At 40.9% G+C, this 19671-nt stretch overlaps 1 long non-coding RNA gene across 1 annotated transcript in view; it reads right to left on the bottom strand.

Annotated features, from left to right (window-relative positions):
• Positions 1–456: 456 nt before the first annotated feature.
• Positions 457–19671, bottom strand: part of LOC311445120 — a 35590-nt gene continuing 16375 nt past the window's right edge. Inside the window, exon 2 of the long non-coding RNA XR_014698215.1 lies at positions 457–2220. This is a non-coding gene — a long non-coding RNA (uncharacterized lncRNA). The remainder of the gene's footprint in view (positions 2221–19671) is intronic.

Here is a 19671-nt window from a genome sequence, read left to right on the forward strand (position 1 = left end):
TTGCAATTTTTCTTCCGTTCAGTGGGCTGGATGGGTGATCTACCTTTCTTTCAGCTTGCCTTTGCTGGAGGCAAGAAGAGTGACAGTACGGTATAGAACTAGCTGAACTGCACAGCAGCCAGATTCCTCAGACTTTTGTAAAAAGCCCAATAGGATGAATTTTGTTAAGGTCTTACACTATCAATTACCTTTACATAGCTCTTGCAACATTGACTACTGAGATATATAATCTGGAGAAAGTTCTACTGGCCAAATACACATTCTCCATTTTACTGTATCATGTAGCTGTCAAAGAGGTATCTATCCAAATCTTGGAACACATTGCTGTGAACAGACTTTTATGGGATGCACAAAATCCCAAGGCCACTGTGACTTTGTGTTACTTGGGGGTCATTACTTATTTGTCATCCCCTTGTACTAGGTACCATTAAATCAGACAAAAAAGACTCCCACTTTAATGGATCAAGTCTTCAGTGGCAATAAAGGCACAGAAGACAACTTGAACAAATGTATTTTTGCTACAAAATGAATTTGGAACCTTATTCACAATAGAAAGTAAAGTGAGGTGCTCTTAACATAAACCTTTACAATATACATAAATAAAAATGAGGTGTATATAGGTATATTATAGTTACACATATCTGCTAAACCAGAAGAGAGAATCACTCAAAATTATTTTAAGCTATCTTGAATCCTCTGCATGCAAATTTTCAATTTACACTTTAGATAGCTCTTACACAGTAAACCATACTTGAACAACAGGGAGAGACAGAAATTATTATCTAGAACTCTGGGACAGACATCTATCATCTTTTACACATCTGCACTGCAGTGCAGTTTTGTGAAGTTGTTCGGGTTAAGTCCTGTTCAACTTCACCAGGACTTTATCAAAACAGTGTTAGACTAGATTTAGAACACGACTGGATTTACAACAAATTGGGTATAGATTTGTTGCCAGTTTAATTTCAATACAGGACTGTAGATGCAAAGTACCTCAATTTGTTGTTGGTGGTTTTTTTTTTGACCTTTAAGATGAGCAGACCCAACCTTTACATGGCAGGTCACTCTTTCATTTAGTAGAATGCTGGTGGATCCGTTGAGTTTAACATATGCTTCTCTCATCCTGCTTGGGAAGACAAATAAATGCATGTTCCAGAAGGGTATTTAGTACCAGAACTACAGTGCTTCAGAATAAGCAGACATTAACAGGCTTGATTCAGAAGAGTGCTAACACTTGGCAGTCTCCTGGAATCATTTGTGGTTTCAAATGGTTGTACCACAGTTGCTGCTGAGCTTTGCTCATCGTGGTTGACAGTTATGAAAGGAAATGAAGGAACAGTCTATTGCCTTGACAAAGATAAAAGGGAAAAGAAAAAAAGGAAAAAAAGTGAATTGTCGACTTTGATGTATAAATGCAAAAGAAGGTTTTGCTAACTAGAAATGCAAATCCTAATGAGAGATAAGATCCTGCAGTAAAGTTTTCTTAGCAGAAAACAGATATTCTGAAGATGTGCTGTATTATGATAAGTAAATACTTCTCTTTCCAATTAGGAATCTTAGTATATGGCATTACTGGACCACTTAGCTCTCTCTGTATCACTTGCTATATAACTTTCCCCACTGAGGTTTTGCTGCCTGAGTGTCAGGGATTCAAGGCTCAGCTCTAATACAGTCAAGCTACACAACATTGGCTCAGATTTCTAATAACATTGTGAGAAAGGGATTCATGAAAGCTTGTAGAAAGGTAAAATTACAAGCAGAGGTAGCACTGGGGAGACCAGGGATTGTTAGTAGCTCAAGGATTTGAAAGTAATAATACCAGTATGGAAAGGTACAAACTCCTGAAGGAAGAAAACCAGGAAATCCAAGAAAATGGTTGGGTAATCAGGTCACATTGTCAGCATCACCATTTTGATGGACCTGGAGACAGAAAGCAACTCAATCACGGTGAAGGTTTGTCCCAGGAGGCTCAGCCTTCCTCTCACAATGCCTCCTGGGAGGGCACGTACTCCTAGGGCACCACATCAGGGCCGGTGAGCGAGCTGGAATTTTGCTTGTTAAGTCCTAGCTGTCTTCTGCGTGTGATAGCCACTAAGTTATTACTTCAAATATATTAGTTGTGTGTATTATGCTTGTCGTTTCCTCTTGTTCCCAGCTAACGATGCCCAAACAAAGTGATCCAGAAGAGGGATGGTAACAGCCACTGATTCCAGCTACTGCCTGTTGAGAAATAGTAAAGTAGAAATTCACTTTACAGAGAGATAGCAAAACTGTTCTTTGATAGCTGAATTTTACCTTGAAATAGATTGACCTAATCCATGCTCTCTACCAATGAGCAGCACTTTGCCACATAGGTACAGCCACTCAATGAGGCAGTGACTTCAGCTATCTCTGCAGTAATGTAAAAAGATCAAAGATAACGTAAAATTTATGGGAGAAGAAAGTCAAATAGAGGATTCTGCTGTATGTACCTTGCAGTACTAACAGTAGTGGGGGAACAATTTCTGCACCAACCTCTAGTCTAGGACAGCCTCTTAGGCAATGACACTACAGAGACAAACCTAAACCTTTTTCTGCTCCAGACCAAAACACAACCAGAGAGGAGACAACAGCATTAGGTACTATCTGTCACGTGCCTAGCCAGTTACAAAAAAGGGAAGAGAAGCTCCTTCATGGATGCACAAGAAATCACCAAAAGCACGATAATGAAAATAAAACAGGCTATTTTCTATTACTAAAAAAATCAAGTATAATTGCATGTTCAAAATCACATTAGTTTTAGTGTGAGCCTCTGAATATGAAAGCGTCCTCTGATCACCTTCAAGGTACGCATACATGTATGTATATATAACAACATTCCCACAATGAAATTCCGATAACATGTATAAAAGCAATGGTCAATGCATGCTGAATTTCTTTTCCTTTTGGTTGGCTATCAGGTAGTGATAATATTATTGTAACCTACATGACACTTCCTAAAAACTGCATTAATAAACAGCATTTTAGGACAAGATGGAATGGCCTCAAGTTACGTCAGGGGAGGTTCAGGTTGGAAATCAGGAAAAAAATTGTCTCAGGAAGAGTGGTTAGGCATTGGAAAGGGTTGCCTGGGGAGGTGGTGGTGTCACCATCCCTAGGGGTGTTTAAGGAAAGGTTGGATGTGGTGCTTGGGGACATGGTTTAGTGTGTGACATTGGCAGTAGGGTGATGGTTGAACTAGATGATCTTGAAGGTCTTTTCTAACCTTAACGGTGCTATGGTTCAATCACATATACCTGTATTTATATGATACTTCATTACTAAAACAATCTTCAGAACGCACAGCTAGTAGCGTAACTGTGGTGAAATGGTATCTTCCCCCCTATATCCCATTATTTGTCAGCCATCCCAGGATTCCCCTCCCTGCTCTCTCCCAAGGAGACCTGCTGAGGGGACCTGCTGGTTCTCTACAGAAGGGAAGTATCTTCATAACTGGTCTTTGCAACCCAGGCTTGGCTCTCTAGCAGCACAGAGAAGAGCCAGAATGAGTAACTACTTTATCAATGCTTCTTGTAGTTATGACTTGACCTGTTTGTTATAAGTATAGCTTTCTCAGTTACGGAAGAGGACTGGCCTAAATAATTAGATAAAAGACTGCCAAGTAATGATAATGCATAGTGATTTTTCTGTTTAAATTATAGGGACAGTGAATAAGTGAAAAATTGTGGCTTCTCTTTAAATCCCAGCAGGCAATGAACAAAGCCCTCAACGTATATCTACAAGATACAAAGGAAATCAGAAATTGCTTTCATGCCAAAAAATATCTGAATTGCCTTGTAGTTCTACCAAGCCATTATTATTATTATTATTTTTTTTTTTGGTCAGAGCTTATCTTTACTTAAAGCAGCCTGAATATGAGTCAATTTACATACTCCTAACACATATGAGATAGACCTGGGGAACTATAGGCCTGTCAGTTTGACCTCAGTGCCAAGGAAGCTCACGGAGCAGATTATCTTGAGTGTCATCACACAGCACTTACAAGGCAGCCAGGTGATCAGGCCCAGTCAGCATGGGTTTATGAAAGGCAGGTCCTGCTTGACGAACCTGATCTCCTTCTATGACAAAGTGACGCGCTTGGTGGATGAGGGAAAGGCTGTGGAGGTGGTCTACCTTGACTTCAGCAAGGCTTTTGACACCGTCTCCCACAGCATTCTCCTCAAGAAACTGGCTGCTCTTGGCTTGGACTGGCGCATGCTTCGTTGGGTTAGAAACTGGCTGGATAGCCGGGCCCAAAGAGTCGTGGTGAATGGAGTCAAGTCCAGTTGGAGGCCAGTCACTAGTGGCGTTCCCTAGGGCTCAGTGCTGGGGCCGGTCCTCTTTAATATCTTCATCGATGATCTGGATGAGGGCATCGAGTGCACCCTCAGTAAGTTCGCAGAGGGCACCAAGTTAGGTACGTGTGTCGATCTGCTTGAGGGTAGGAAGGCTCTGCAGGAGGATCTGGATAGGCTGCACCGATGGGCTGAGGTCAACTGCATGAAGTTCAACAAGGCCGAGTGCCGGGTCCTGCACCTGGGGCGCAAAAACCCCAAGCAGAGCTACAGGCTGGGAGAGGAATGGTTGGAGAGCTGCCAGGCAGAGAAGGACCTGGGAGTGATGGTTGATAGTCAGCTGAATATGAGCCAGCAGTGTGCTCAGGTGGCCAAGAAGGTCAACAGCATCCTGGCTTGTATAAGAAGCAGTGTGGCCAGCAGGGCTAGGGAGGTGATTGTCCCCCTGTACTTGGCTCTGGTGAGGCCGCACCTTGAGTACTGTGTTCAGTTTTGGGCCCCTCGCTACAAGAAGGACATCAAGGTGCTCAAGCGAGTCCAGAGAAGGGTGACCAAGCTGGTGAGGGGCCTGGAGAACAAGTCCTACGAGGAGCAGCTGAGGGAGCTGGGCTTGTTCAGCCTGGAGAAGAGGCTCAGGGGTGACCTTATCGCTCTTTATAAGTACATTAAAGGAGGCTGTAGCGAGGTGGGGGTTGGTCTGTTCTCCCACGTGCTTGGTGACAGGACGAGGGGGAATGGGCTTAAGTTGTGCCAGGGGAGGTTTAGGTTGGATCTTAGGAAGAACTTCTTTACCGAAAGGGTTGTTAGACATTGGAACAGGCTGCCCAGGGAAGTGGTGGAGTCACCATCCCTGGAAGTCTTTAAAAGACGTTTAGATGTAGAGCTTAGGGATATGGTTTAGTGGAGGACTTGTTAGTGTTAGGTCAGAGGTTGGACTCGATGATCTTGAGGTCTCTTCCAACCTAGAAATTCTGTGATTCTGTGAAAAACGTAAGGGAGTGACAGTCCTCAATCTTCTGGCATTCCCATTTATTCCACAACTATTCTATTCTCCACAAGCATGATGTGTAATCTAAATTTTATTAAAATTGTAGAGGTTCATTTAGCAGACTCTGAAGGAGGTTTTTTTTTTTTTAATAGAAATTCATTAAGATGAGTAATAATTAAGGAGAAGATGAGTTTTGTTTTTTAAACAATAAATAAACTGTAAGTTTAAGCTGTGACAAACACTTGCATTTTTTTTCAGGCTCAGAGGATACTCCAAAATTTTAAGTACCTCAATAAAATCAGATTGTTCGCCTTACTCAAACAAATAATGTCACTAGCATGTAAATCCACCCTTTGTATTACAGTCCTATCATAATACTACCATCCCAATATGGAGTTAAGTCCTGAAAATTCTTAAATCCTGATATAGCAGGTGTTTTCAGGCCAATGGGTCTGCAAAAAGGAGACTGTAATCAGTGCCAAATAGGACTTGACTTACACAGGTAAAAATAACTTTCAGAGACTTAACAAGGGTTGCCATAGACCCTAAAAGCCAAGTGCTGGGAATGCACAAAATGCCACCTTAACCATGTCATGACTGTTACCTACTTAGGAAAGGTACACCTAATGATCATCCATAGTGAAGGCAGAAGCTAATGCCAATGAATTCTGAGGGCCTGCCAATATCTTCTGCTAATACGTGATTACACACTGTCACCTTTCCTTTTGGGAGTGCAGTGCCTTCCGTTCCTTTCAGGAATTGAGTCAGATAGGCAACAAATCATCTGGATGATCAGAAGATACCTGAAACAAGTCCAAGGACACCAGTTATCAATAACCTGGGGCTATCGGAGCCTCATTAACACATTAATGACAAATTAGGAGCAGCAGACAAAGTCATCTGGTTGTCTGCCTATTGATCGCTAGAGTGGACTTAGCTGATCTGGCTGCCTGGGTGAATTTTTCATCTCTCCTCACAGCATCTTTACGCAAACCTCCCAAAGCTGCATCCTGAGATGAAGAGCGAGTGTGATGCTCTCTGTCAGGCACACAATTATCTCCTTCTAGACTCTCCAAACAAGATTAAAGTCCAACTGTAGAATACAGAGCTGCCAAGCCTCCAAGTCTTGAGATACTGAAATGAAAACTTATATACAGCAATGTGCTTTTCACTACCAGAATAATTTGGTTCCTCAGCTTTTCCTGTCTCCCCCTTTTCAGAGAGCTCTAAAGTTTGTTTGGATTGGCGAACCCTGTGGAGCAGACAAGTCTCCGGGTGAGCTCAAGGCTAAACAAGCATCTCTGTAACCGTGACAAAAAGCCCTAAGGTCCAAAGGCTGATACTAGTAGATACTTCATTATGGAAGAGCGTGCATCGCCTGCAGCAAGCGTAACAGAAGTGTTTTCTCATTACCATCCCAACACACCTGTTTGTCTATAACATGCCTTCTGATTGTTATCTTGTCTTCTTAGCCACACAGAGTAACAGCTTATCCTTTCCAAATAATTTTGCCACATGGCTGACTACATGTTGGCATGCTGAGAACTTCAGGGTGCCAATGCATATGATGGACAAATGTTCTCATACCCCTCTGCTCTTACCTAACTTCTTATTGCCCAAATGACAATTTATAAAGCATGGCAAAAATACTCTGGTGGAGCTTTTCAGCTCCTATGCTGGTAGGTCCCCTCCCCCCCCTTTTTTATGATTAATAGTTAAATGTATCTAATAACATGACAAAATCCAAAATATGTGGTAGACTGGATAATTAGCAAAATCACACAAGAGCTCTGCAGCAAGAGAACCCTGTACACATTTGGTAACAAACTAAGAGTTTTCTATCTGAAAGACTGATGCAATTTTCAGACAAAATCCACATAAAACATCAAGTGGTGCTTACAAAATTAAGATTGGAGTTTAAGATTCTATTTTAAGAGCCTGGAAACCTGGCAAATGTTTGTGCAGCATACTTTAATAAGGAAAACATACTTCAATAAGAAAAACTACTACTTCCATGTCTGCCTTTTTGTTGATAATTCAGAATACTCAAAAACTAATAACCAGCTTTGGACCATACAGTAGATTCACAGATAATTCAATGAGAAGTGCTGTTAATCCAAAAAGAAACTTGAAAGTTCTGTAGATCTGACATTCATTATTAATTTATTAATATTCAATTAACCTCATACCAGGAAAGGATTAGTGCAAGAGCAAATGTCTAGAGAAGTGCAGACAATTCCATTTCAGCAACATTTGAACTTTTTTTTGTTTGTTTGTTTGTTTTGTTGTCTGCTTTTTTCAGGAATCCAGAAAAAATCCAATTTATGACAGACCTTGCATGGTTTATATGCACCAATACCTTAGCAGAAGAAAAAGATACTAACTAAGCTCAGAGAATCTGAGATAAATTTTAGCATTCAGTAGCATGTGACAATGTGTGTACCCTTATCACATCAAACATCTCTGCAATTTTGGCAGCTATTCTAGGACTGACTTCTTGATTTTTTTCAAAGACTATTTCAGTCCTCACTTTTCTGATTATCAGCATTATAACCTAAATGAAATGCAAAAACTGAAATACAAAACAAAAGTAGTTTATGACTTCAAACTACCCCAAACATAAAATGTCGTACTAAATTTTTTGATTATTTATCTGGATTTACAACCAAGTTTAATAGGTCCAGGCCTTCCTTATAAGCCTTAGAGAAGTGTCTCACTTCTCTAAGTGAGACACTTAGCTGCCTAAGCAAAGCTCCACACAACTTTCTGGGACTGGCAAATCGCTAACAGTAACATCACAAGCGTTTCAGAAGCATGCGGACAGCCTAATGCCTAACCTACGCAACAGGCTGAATGTTTACTACAAATGTTTTATTACAAAGGTTTGTATTGCATTACAAGGAAAGTAAAAGATTAAAAACAAAAATACCATAGACTATTGATTAAAAAAAAAAGGAAACCAGCAGCAACAACAAGAAAAAAGTAGTTCAAATTGGCAACAAATTAATGCTGTGCCTGAAACTACCAACACAAGAAGTCAGATTGGCATCTGTTACAGCAGCAGGGGTTGGACAAAAACAGGCAAAAACTAGGAGTATAAGACTGAGAAGAAAAAGCTTCTCTCTAAAGGACCGTCTCTATAATTTATTGTGAATGATACAAGGGAAAGGATAGCCTTTTAAGGAGGGATTTCCCAAGCTATCTTGGAAGTTACACATTCATAGATTTCAAGGCAGGCAGGGGCCTCCATGCCCGTAACTGCCTGTGCAGCAAGCTAAAGCACACTCCACATTCACACACCCCCAGTCATTTGGCATTCCTGGAAATCCTTTTCCAGATCTCTGATGCTTTTCTTTGCCCTGATCTAACCTCTCTATAGGAAGTCAAATCTTCCCTTGCCCTTCTGTGCCAGAAAAGGCTTGTGAAATTCAAGGCATACATAAGCCCTCTTTAACACTAGACCACTAGTGTGTTATGCTGATCTTTTACCGAATCACAGACTCATCTAGGGTTGGAAGAGACCTCCAAGATCATCGAGTCCAACCTCTGACCTAACACTAACAAGTCCTCCACTAAACCATATCCCTAAGCTCTACATCTAAACGTCTTTTAAAGACCTCCACGGATGGTGACTCCACCACTTCCCTGAGCAGCCCATTCCAATGCCTCACAACCCACTCAGTAAAGAACTTCTTCCTAACATCCAACCTAAAACACCCCTGGCGCAACTTAAGCCCATTCCCCCTCATCCTGTCACCAAGCACGTGGGAGAACAGACCAACCCCCACCTCTCTACAGCCTCCTTTAATGTACTTATAAAGAGCGATAAGGTCACCCCTGAGCCTCTTCTCCAGGCTGAACAAGCCCAGCTCCCTCAGCTGCTCCTCGTAGGACTTGTTCTCCAGGCCCCTCACCAGCTTCGTCGCCCTTCTCTGGACTCGCTTGAGCACCTTGATGTCCTTCTTGTAGTGAGGGGCCCAAAACTGAACACAGTACTCAAGGTGCGGCCTCACCAGAGCCGAGTACAGGGGGACAATCACCTCCCTAGCCCTGCTGGCCACACTGCTTCTTATACAAGCCAGGATGCTGTTGACCTTCTTGGCCACCTGAGCACACTGCTGGCTCATATTCAGCTGACTATCAACCATCACTCCCAGGTCCTTCTCTGCCAGGCAGCTCTCCAACCATTCCTCTCCCAGCCTGTAGCTCTGCTTGGGGTTTTTGCGCCCCAGGTGCAGGACCCGGCACTCGGCCTTGTTGAACTTCATGCAGTTGACCTCAGCCCATCGGTGCAGCCTATCCAGATCCTCCTGCAGAGCCTTCCTACCCTCAAGCAGATCGACACACGTACCTAACTTGGTGCCCTCTGCGAACTTACTGAGGGTGCACTCGATGCCCTCATCCAGATCATCGATGAAGATATTAAAGAGGACCGGCCCCAGCACTGAGCCCTAGGGAATGCCACTAGTGACTGGCCTCCAGCTGGACTTGACTCCATTCACCACGATTGGGCCTGGCTATCCAGCCAGTTTCTAACCCAACGAAGCGTGCGCCAGTCCAAGCCAAGAGCAGCCAGTTTCTTGAGGAGAATGCTGTGGGAAACGGTGTCAAAAGCCTTGCTGAAGTCAAGGTAGACCACCTCCACAGCCTTTCCCTCATCCACCAAGCGCGTCACTTTGTCATAGAAGGAGATCAGGTTCGTCAAGCAGGACCTGCCTTTCATAAACCCATGCTGACTGGGCCTGATCACCTGGCTGCCTTGTAAGTGCCGTGTGATGACACTCAAGATAATCTGCTCCGTGAGCTTCCTTGGCAGTGAAGGTCAAACTGAGAGTTTGTTCCCCGGGTCTGCCCTCTGGCCCTTCTTGTAGATGGGCATCAGGTTTGCTAGCTGCCAGTCGACTGGGACCTCCCCTGATAGCCAGGACTGTTGATAAATGATGGAAAGCCTTTTATCAGTGCTATTACTGCATCTCCAAAATCAAACCCATAGATACAACTTACATCAATGACATTTATAATTTCTTGAAAAGCTCATCACAGGAGTCTGACATGATCTATTTCTCAGAAAGCTGCACCACCCTGCATAGCTACCTTCAATTCCACATTTAACAGTTGTCCCATAATTCATATTGTTATCAGCTATGCAGCCAGCATTACAGAGAACAGTGTGGTTCTCCACAGACCATAATCTGGCAGTAAAGTCCTCCTGATATCAAAAAAAAAAAAAAAAAAAAAAGCCCCTTTTGAATCAGGAATTAGTGTAGCCTGTAGGACCACAGAGGTGATCGTACCCCTGTACTCTGCTCTGGTGAGGCCACACCTTGAGTGTGGTGTGTTCCTTACTACAAGAAAGACACCAAGGCCATGCAGTGTGTCCAGAGAAGGGCCTGGAGCACAAGTCCTGCGAGGAGCAGCTAAGGAAACTGGGGGTGTTTGGTCTGGAGAAGAGGAGTCTCGGGGGAGACCTCATTGCTCTCTACAGGTACCTGAAAGGGAGGTGTGGGTACCTGGGGGTTAGCCTCTTCTTGCAGATAACTAGTGATAGGACTAGAGGGAATGGCCTCAAGTTGCACCAGGGGAGATTCAGGTTAGAAACGAGGAGACATTTCTTCTTAGAAGGAGCAGTCAGGCATTGGGACGGGTTGCCCAGGGAGGTGGGGGAGTCACCTTCCCAGGGGGTGCTTAAGGAAAGGTTGGAGGTGGTGCTTTGGGATATGGTTTAGTGGGTGATATTGGTAGTAGGGCAATTGTTGGACCAGATGATCTTGAAGTTTTTTTCCAAGCTTAGTGATTCTATTATTCTGGTAAAGCCCAGGAAAGACCAGTTCCAATGCAGTGATGTTCATTGCAGCTGAGAGAAGGACACAGTGACATGCCCAGTGGCAAACCCAGGGCTTGATCTGAAGCACCCCAGAACAAGAAGCAGGCAGCAGTCAGGGAGGCTGCTTTACTTGCGCTGTGCTCTTCGAGCATTCAGCCAGGCAAAGTTCCCAGGAAAGAACTGCATGAAAAACAGTGGCCTCTGAATTAATTGCCTCATATGAGATCTTGAGCAGCATCTCATAAGTCCTTAAACCAGGAATTTATTTTGCTATGCTGATCATGGGTGATCCCGAATAAATTTTGATATAGATTTTGATATAATTCAGTCCACTGAAATGCTAGCTTTCTCCTTTCAAAAACAGAATTAAAGCTCTGTCTGAAGATGCCTCTGGCTTCTGTAGCAATTTTCTAACATGCAGATGCAAACTTTCCAAGAAACGTAGCATGTTGACCTGTTCTCTATTATTTTGTCAATGGGCATGGCTCAATTCCCTATGAAATTCTCTCATAGCCAAATAGCCTGCCTTTTCATGCAGCAATAAAATGAGAAAGTTCATAAAGCTGGACATGCAAGAAGCTTTCTGTAATTTTTGCAATCTATATTTCAATTCAGAATTCCTAGTAAGCTATGGCTGTTTTTTTCTTTTTTTTTTTTTTCCCCCAGATAACTTACTCTAAGATACAACACTAAATTACACTGATTCATTATTCCTATTAAAACAAACAATAACCTCAAATTGCTTAGCAAACCAAACAATTGCAAACAGTAAATTTAAACAGTAAAACACGGAGCACGTTGGGTAAATGTTATTTCCCTGAACAAGGAAAGCTTTCGGCAAAGTGCTTAACTTGAATACAACAAAAGGCAATTTAATTTAGTAATACAGCTGGATGAAAAATGGAGACCTCAGGTTTAATAAGAAGGGGGAAAAAGACAAGCATATATCATCCAAAAGGATAATTATGAGAAACTATTTTGTATGATCCAGCTAAATCAAAGCTTTTAATGCTTTCTTACTCCTGTCAAAGGAGGGAGATTTAGTACTTTAAAAATGGGGATTTTGCAGACTCCACTGCCAAGAAAAAATGATTTGTCTCTTGATAAATTACTATTGGGCTTTCTACTTGAAAAAAAATACACTTACATTGAAATAAATGCCAAGGAATGGCTAGAGAATTTATATTATTCACTTGTATCTGCCACCGGATTGGTTGAAGAGCGACAGTGCTATTAAAAATGTCTTCTTGCTTCTAGATATAATGGCACAAAGGGGCCATGTGAGCCTTTCGTGAATGGGAAGGATATGTATACAAAAATAAGAGTAAGCAAATCTTTATTTCCTTCTACCCTCCTGACATGGGGGGGGAGGGAGGTATGAGGAGAGGGAGAATTTTGTATTTAGAAGCTGCCAGTTCCATGCAAATTGTGAGCACTGGGAGAGAAAACGTCCATTAGTTTTTCCTAAGGATTTTCTATTGTTCTTAAATAAATCCTAGAAAAGTTTTCTGTTCTCTGAATGTGAGAGAGATATTTGTATGTTTTTCCTCTCATCTATAGTGATGTTAGCTTTGAGGAGCGGAAAAACTAGACAGCCACAGACTGGGAACAGCAAGTGACACTTGCTGGGGAGTCGTCCTCTCTGGTGGCAGCTTAAGCAGGGCTTGTGGGGGGACCATTGGGACATCACTGCCCACAGCCAGCTCCTTTCAGGCCTGCAAGCAGTGATGCCCAGAAGCCCCTTGGGTAGCCATGGAGAAGTCTGCGTGTGCTGCAACTGGCTGGAGACACAGAGGTTGCAGCAGGCTGCACCCTAGCACCCCATGTGTGAGTTGCTGCTGACAAGCTGTCCCCATGGGTGCTGAAGGCCACCCCAGTTCTCATCTGTCAAGTGTCAGTCTCTTTAAACCTGAGGTACTGGTTGCCAAGAGGCTGGCCTTCTGTCCACAGCCAAAGTGAGAGCAGAATTTACAGAATACATGCAGATGGCAAGCAAACAAACAGGAAAGGCCATTAATGAAGTTGGACACCAGCATGCAGGATCAATAGATCCACACAGGCTTGCAGGAGTGGGATATCAGGATTACATAATGCTTAACCTCTACTTGAATTAGAGCTTACTTTATGCATGCTTATCATTAGAGCCTGAAAGGATACCAGAAATTTCTTCACCCATTTCTGTTGCTGAGGTCATCTCAATACATAGCTTTTTCATTCTGTTCCATCTGAAAGATTGCCTCTTTCCGATTAATTGTAACACCAAGTTTCTACCAACTTACAAGAGATTTCTTGCTTTTTAAAATCACTGATTGCTATAGACATTTATCTATCTACTGAGAATAGCATCAGCTACTAATTTTCATAGAAGTCCAGAAAATGTTTCTTTGGTCCCTGAACACTTTTGTGCCTGCTCATGAAATCTGTATCAACAAGACAGTTCCAAATGCACAACAATCCAAAAGCAAGAATAAGAGCTTTTTTTTTTTTTATAGATGCACAAAGTTATATTTCATTACAATCATCCAACATATGACATTTAGAGCATAGAACTAGCTAGAAAGATAAATCTGAGATCAAACTGAAATATATGCCATATTTTGTAGTATTTAGTCTATAAAACCTTTGCAAGAGCAACAAACTTCTTTATCATTTATGCACAGGAACCTGCCATCATGGGACCTGATGCATGAGGGGAATATTTGGATACTGCCACATTATCAGGACAATATCAAGAAATCAAGTCTACCATTAAAACACATTAAATTTCACTTGAAAAAGGAATTCAATATTTAGAAACCATGATTACAGATAAGGTGAAGTTAGAGGTATTTCTGCAGTAATTTCAAAACCACCTGGCTTACAGAGTTGTAAAGTGCCTCCCATTAACACCAGGTGGGCAGTGCCTCCAAACCTGACCTACAGATCCTTAAGCATAACTTCACATAGTTGTGCATGATTATGCTAGGTACTAAGTACTAGAAATTTCATATTTATTCTTCTTTCCATCAAAACCCAAAGATGATTTCACTGCAAAGTCACTATTTGCACCAGTGGCGGTCTCACTTTTAAATGTAGGAAATCATATTTAATTTTACTGCAGCTCAGAAAATGCAACATTTGCATGAACCTAGTGAGCAGCAAACAGCAGCCAAGCCTGTTTTGGTTAAACCCCTCCAGCCACCCCCAGTAGATCCTGATCTATTCTTTTATTCATGTGGAGAATGCTAAAAACAAACAGACAAAAACAATGAAAAAAAACATCACAATTTCAATCTCTATCTTGTGACAAGGGCTTCTCATAGAATTCATAATTATATAATTTCTGGCCATTTAACTTAAATCAGCAATCCCAGAGCCATTCTGAAACAGGCATTTTGCAAACATGCTACAGAAGCTACTTGAGGCAGTAATTTATTTTTCAAGTAACATCTTTAAGTTATCCTTTAATGTGAGGCTTAAGCAGATTGGTTATTTATGAAAAATGAATCTAGTAAGAAGTTTACTTCCCAAAATAAGTTTTGTTAGAAAAAAAAGTTTCTTCCTAGAAAATTCAGTTCTAATCACTAATTAGCATGCAAATACTAATATTACATGGAGAAACAAAGAATAAGTGGATTAGAGCAGAATAATCCTAACAGAGTTTCTTCTAATATATTGTTTTCATGTTACAAAAATCTTTGAAGAACTAAAAAATGAAGTAACTCATTGTTTCTCTGTGTTCACTCACGGTAGATATTTCTTCAAACTACTTCCAAAGAAAGCTTTATCACTACAACAGCCAATGGTTCCTTTCAAGATAGCAGTTACAGTTTTGGTAGAAGGCACTTTACCAGGACACATCATAACGGGAATCAATTTTTGGAAGTTGATGAGGAATAAACAAACTATTTTTTAGTTGCTAGGATAATTATCTTCTAGAAACATTCTAAGATGAGGTAGACTCTCAGTTCCTCAGTGTCTTTAAACAACTGAAAATGAAAGAGCAGGGAACGTGGCCTTACTAGAAATATGAGAACTGGTCCTTCGGTCTGTGCTCCCTCAGGTCAGAGCACGGCACATCCACAGACCCTCCTGACTACAGCCACAAGCCTACTGCCAGTTCCTTGCCCCCCCTTCTCTAACTGAGCAGTGGTGAGATGAGTATTACAGCAGTCCTCTGCCATTATGACAGCTCTGTATCAGCTACCAGCTGAGCTATCAGCAGACACCCTGTCAGGTCAGCCTTGGTCATGCAGAAGACAGAGAGCAGGCGGGCCTCCTTTAGCCATGGGCTGAGCCTCAGTGAGGCTGTTCCCACCAGCTCACAGAGGCCTGATGGTACCCGTGATCAAAGAGCTTCCTTGCACGAGATCCCTGACATTGCAACTTCGTAATTGCTTTGAGTGTACGTATGGAGCTCACAGCACCTCTGAGGCAGCTTTCGATCCCTGCATCATTAAAACAAATCAGCTGATGATTGCACACTCGATTTAGTGATCTCTGCTGGAATTTATGAGGCTGCAAGACATTTTCAGTTCAAAGACATTTAATCTTCAAATCTCTTCCCCTTTGATCTTGAAGTGCTATGTCTGCAGACAGTCAAGACAAAGGATAAATCCACAAAATCAAAATGTTTTTCTAAATCTATCTTTGTCAAAGGAGTTCAGAACAGAGGACACCGTCAGAGTTTCTCTTACATTTTAAGATCAATTCTGTGGGCCAAATCCTCAGCCAACATAAATCTGCGCGACTTCATTTCTGATAAAGATGACAGGGTTTTATACAATGCGTGGAACTGGCCCTACCTGTTTGCTGTTCCATGATTTTGTGAGACTTGAATGTCTGCAAAGGCTCTTAATGACAAATAGACTTTAACAAATAAAATGCACCTCCTCATAAATCTTTCTTTAAAAAATGCTAATAATCTAGCCTGATACACATGCAAACAAAGTAATCAATTAAACCAGGCTAGAGAGATAATTTTACATGAAACTGCAAGCTCAAGAAAAGGTAGAAGACAATACATTCACAGGGCTAGTATTTACTTTATTTTTTAAAGTTACAGCCCTGTAAATTTTTCTGGACTGTTTATACAACATGCAAAAAAGACAGTCTATGCATGAAGTAGCCATTGTGAATTTCCTCATTTCTCTACCCATTAGCTGAAAGTATACAGCCAATTCTCAGCCTTGTATTTTAGGTCATAAATCTGCTCCCTCTGTTCCTTGGGCAAATTAAAAGCTATACATCTTTTGTCAAAGTCTTTCTGACACAGAGCTCCTACCTTCGCAGCCTAAGGCTAGCTGTGTGTCTAGGAAAATTATATACAATAGGCAGTGACAGCCATGGAGTCTAGCATTTAAGTACTAGTCAACATATTTTTATACATGTAAAAATCACTCTACCTTATAACTTGAGCGCAGTTTATACATATTTAAAAGGATTACAGGAGTATGAAATAAGAAAACACTTTGGAAAGGATAGGAAGGTGGTCCAAATTTGATATCCTAGCAATCTTTAAAACTGTGCTGCATTAAGCTTATGCATTAACTTTTGCATTACACTAATACAGACTATGCTATCAGAACCACAACCTATTTTCTTGTGCATTAACAGTTGCCATGCTTCAGATGAATATGTGGGTACCACTTTTGATTTCAGCTGAATGTGCAAACCGTATATGTGCTTTAATTAAATGCATACAAAATTACGTTGTTTGCGAGTGCCAGCTTTGTCATGTATCACAGCAATGGCTTGTCTACTTATATTGGAGTTTTATGGCCTTGAAATGAGGCATTGCAAAATGGCAGTATTTAAGATGCCCCACATGAATTGCTGCATTGTGGAAGATTTCCTAAGCAATGTGCTCCTGAACTTCTTTTAAAAGCTTCAAGAAGCTTGCAAAGTCATTTTAATTCTCAAAACTTAGAGAAATATTTCTAAAAAAAAATATGACGTTTTACTCTATTTGCTCAGAAACTATGCCAGGCTGCCCAAGGCTGTAGCTTTTAACAGTATATGCTTCTCTTTCCCCTTACACTCAAGTAACCCTTGTTTCATACTGCTATCTGATGCACTCTTTGCCCTCCTCAGACCTCTTTGGTTTATAGCTGCCATTTTCACTGTGTCATATCTCTTACACTGTGATTAGAGGTGTTCATCTTTTTCCTTTCCAAAGTGATATTGTTGTCATGTAATTTACTTTCTCAGTTATTCTGACAGGAAAAGCTGGAAGGCCTGTCTTGGTTACACTTAACACATGCCCATGATCTCAATAGAGCTTGTATATTTGATCTGCAATTTCCATTTACTGTCCATCTTGAAATAAATACACAGTGGTGCTACTATCTGAAAATACTTTTTGTTCCTATTTTTGAATGTATGGCTTATATTCCTTAGGAAAGTGGTTTACTTTCCGTCATCTCTCACCCTGTCTCAGCAGCTTTAGGATCCTTTTATGGGCCATTCAATTTATCAGTGCTGATAATGGCAGTCAAATGTGGGGATGTGTCATCTCCCTTAAAGCAGCACTACAGTGAGGAATTAAATTTACATATCTCATGTAAAATAAGAGTTATTTATGGAATAAAATTTGACAGAAAACATCATTTGAACTGTTTGCAGATAGTCCTATAGTGGGGCATGGTCACAAGACAGAAATGCAAATTCAGGCAGTAAAATCCAGGACTTGCTTGTCTTAAACTGCTTACAGTTTCTTATTGTGCATTTCACACCAATTCAATTTCAAATCCCCAAGTCTGATTTAATTAGAAAGGCAGCACAATCCAGGAAAGCAACCAGGCATCTAGAACAGTTACACTATGTAGTTGAAGTAGATGATGTTTATTGGGCTCCCAGAACATATAAAATGCTAAGTATCGCTAGCACGTCTAAACTGAAGGCAGCTTCCCCAATGAATTGAATAGCACACTTTTAATAATGTAAGTCTCAAATAAATGAGGCTTCAGTGGGCCCAATCCACAGCTGGCTCAGCTGTACCAAAGTCATTACCACACCTGCAGGGATGTGTGCTCCTGCAAACACTCACACCAGCAAAACAGTTCTTAAGCAAATGTATACGTACAGCATGGGTGTGCAAGTCTGCACAGACTCCAAAATACCCATATTGCCAAGAATTCATAGCAAAACCCATTATTTGTTTCTGAACACATCTATATGTGCAGATGGAAAACAATTCAGTTTATCAAAACAGTAATTTTATATTGTTGCCTCTTATGCTACATAGGTAGAATTTTATGTATTTCTTGTGAAGGCAGCATTTTACAACACATACGTTTCTGTTTGCATTGCTTACTGATCTTATATCGCTAATAAGCCTTCACTACCTGTTACCATACCAGCAACTTTGCTCATCTGACACAGTCTTCAGTAAACTTACTGATCTTAGTAGGTGCATTATTGTCACATGAAGCAATATCAAATTATGATCCCAAGCACACACAAATTATTCACTTTTTAACTTCCTTGAAATGAAAACCACCACAATACTTGCATATCTGCTTGCATGGTTATTTTAAATTACGTACACACAGCATCTTAATAGAAGAACTTATATGCTCCCTAGCTGACACATTTCACAGAAACAGATTTTAAAACTGTTTTCAACTAACAAATTGACAATCCTACTACTGCCTTCCATGTGGACACACTCCTTAAAAGCACCACCTGAAGGGGGAATACAAAATTTGATTTACTATAATCCAATGTTTACGGAATTTGCAATCAAGTTCTTTTTAAATCACTCAATGGAAATAAATAATTTTTTCCCAATTTCCTTTTAAACCTCTGCTAGAGGTCACCAAAATGAAGATAGGAAGCTAGAGCAAAGGCACAGAAAACGTATGCATTTTAACAGCATTAAAAAAAGTGCTTCTGAATAGCATTCCAATTTGTAAACTATCCATATTATTTTTTTCTAAAACAACTTGCTGTCCACATTCGCAAAGAGAAGACGTGTGTCTGCAGTATAATTTACTAACTTTAAAATTTCCAGAGTAGAAAGACTGTCAGATGCAGTAGTAAAAAAAAAAAAAAAAAAAAAAAAAAAAAAAAAAAAAGTGTAGTAGCTAGCTGTGGAATTACTTCAGCTTGAGACTTTGAGACTACTGGAAAAAGAGTAAACCAAGTTTAGAAGAAACACAAGACAAATCTCCTGTACACTGAGGTGAAGAGGCTGTGGATACCTGCAGTTGCAAGACTTCTCTTTCACTGCGCTTTGGTGGTCCAAAACTGTACTGGACTTCCACTATGGTAGATACAAATGTGGTGACAGTCCTTTCTGACCTAGTCTAGAACTGAAATTTGGAAACTGTAGCTTAAAATATTAGCAAAGCCATCAAAAAGTTCTCTGAATTGGGCATCCAATATTTTAAGACTCCTATGCAAATGGGATGTTCTTCTTTCTCTTGCAAGAATGGAAAGTCTCCTTAAGTGTTTTGCCTCTGTCACTTGAGTTCTTTTTTTTTTTTTTTTTTTTTTCCTACCTAAAAGCAATTATTCCTCCCCCACCCCCATAAACCTTGAAAATACAGTGTCTGTAACCCCTC

This window comes from Aythya ferina, assembly GCF_964211825.1.
Source record: "Aythya ferina genome assembly, chromosome: 15".
NCBI lineage: Eukaryota > Metazoa > Chordata > Aves > Anseriformes > Anatidae > Aythya > Aythya ferina.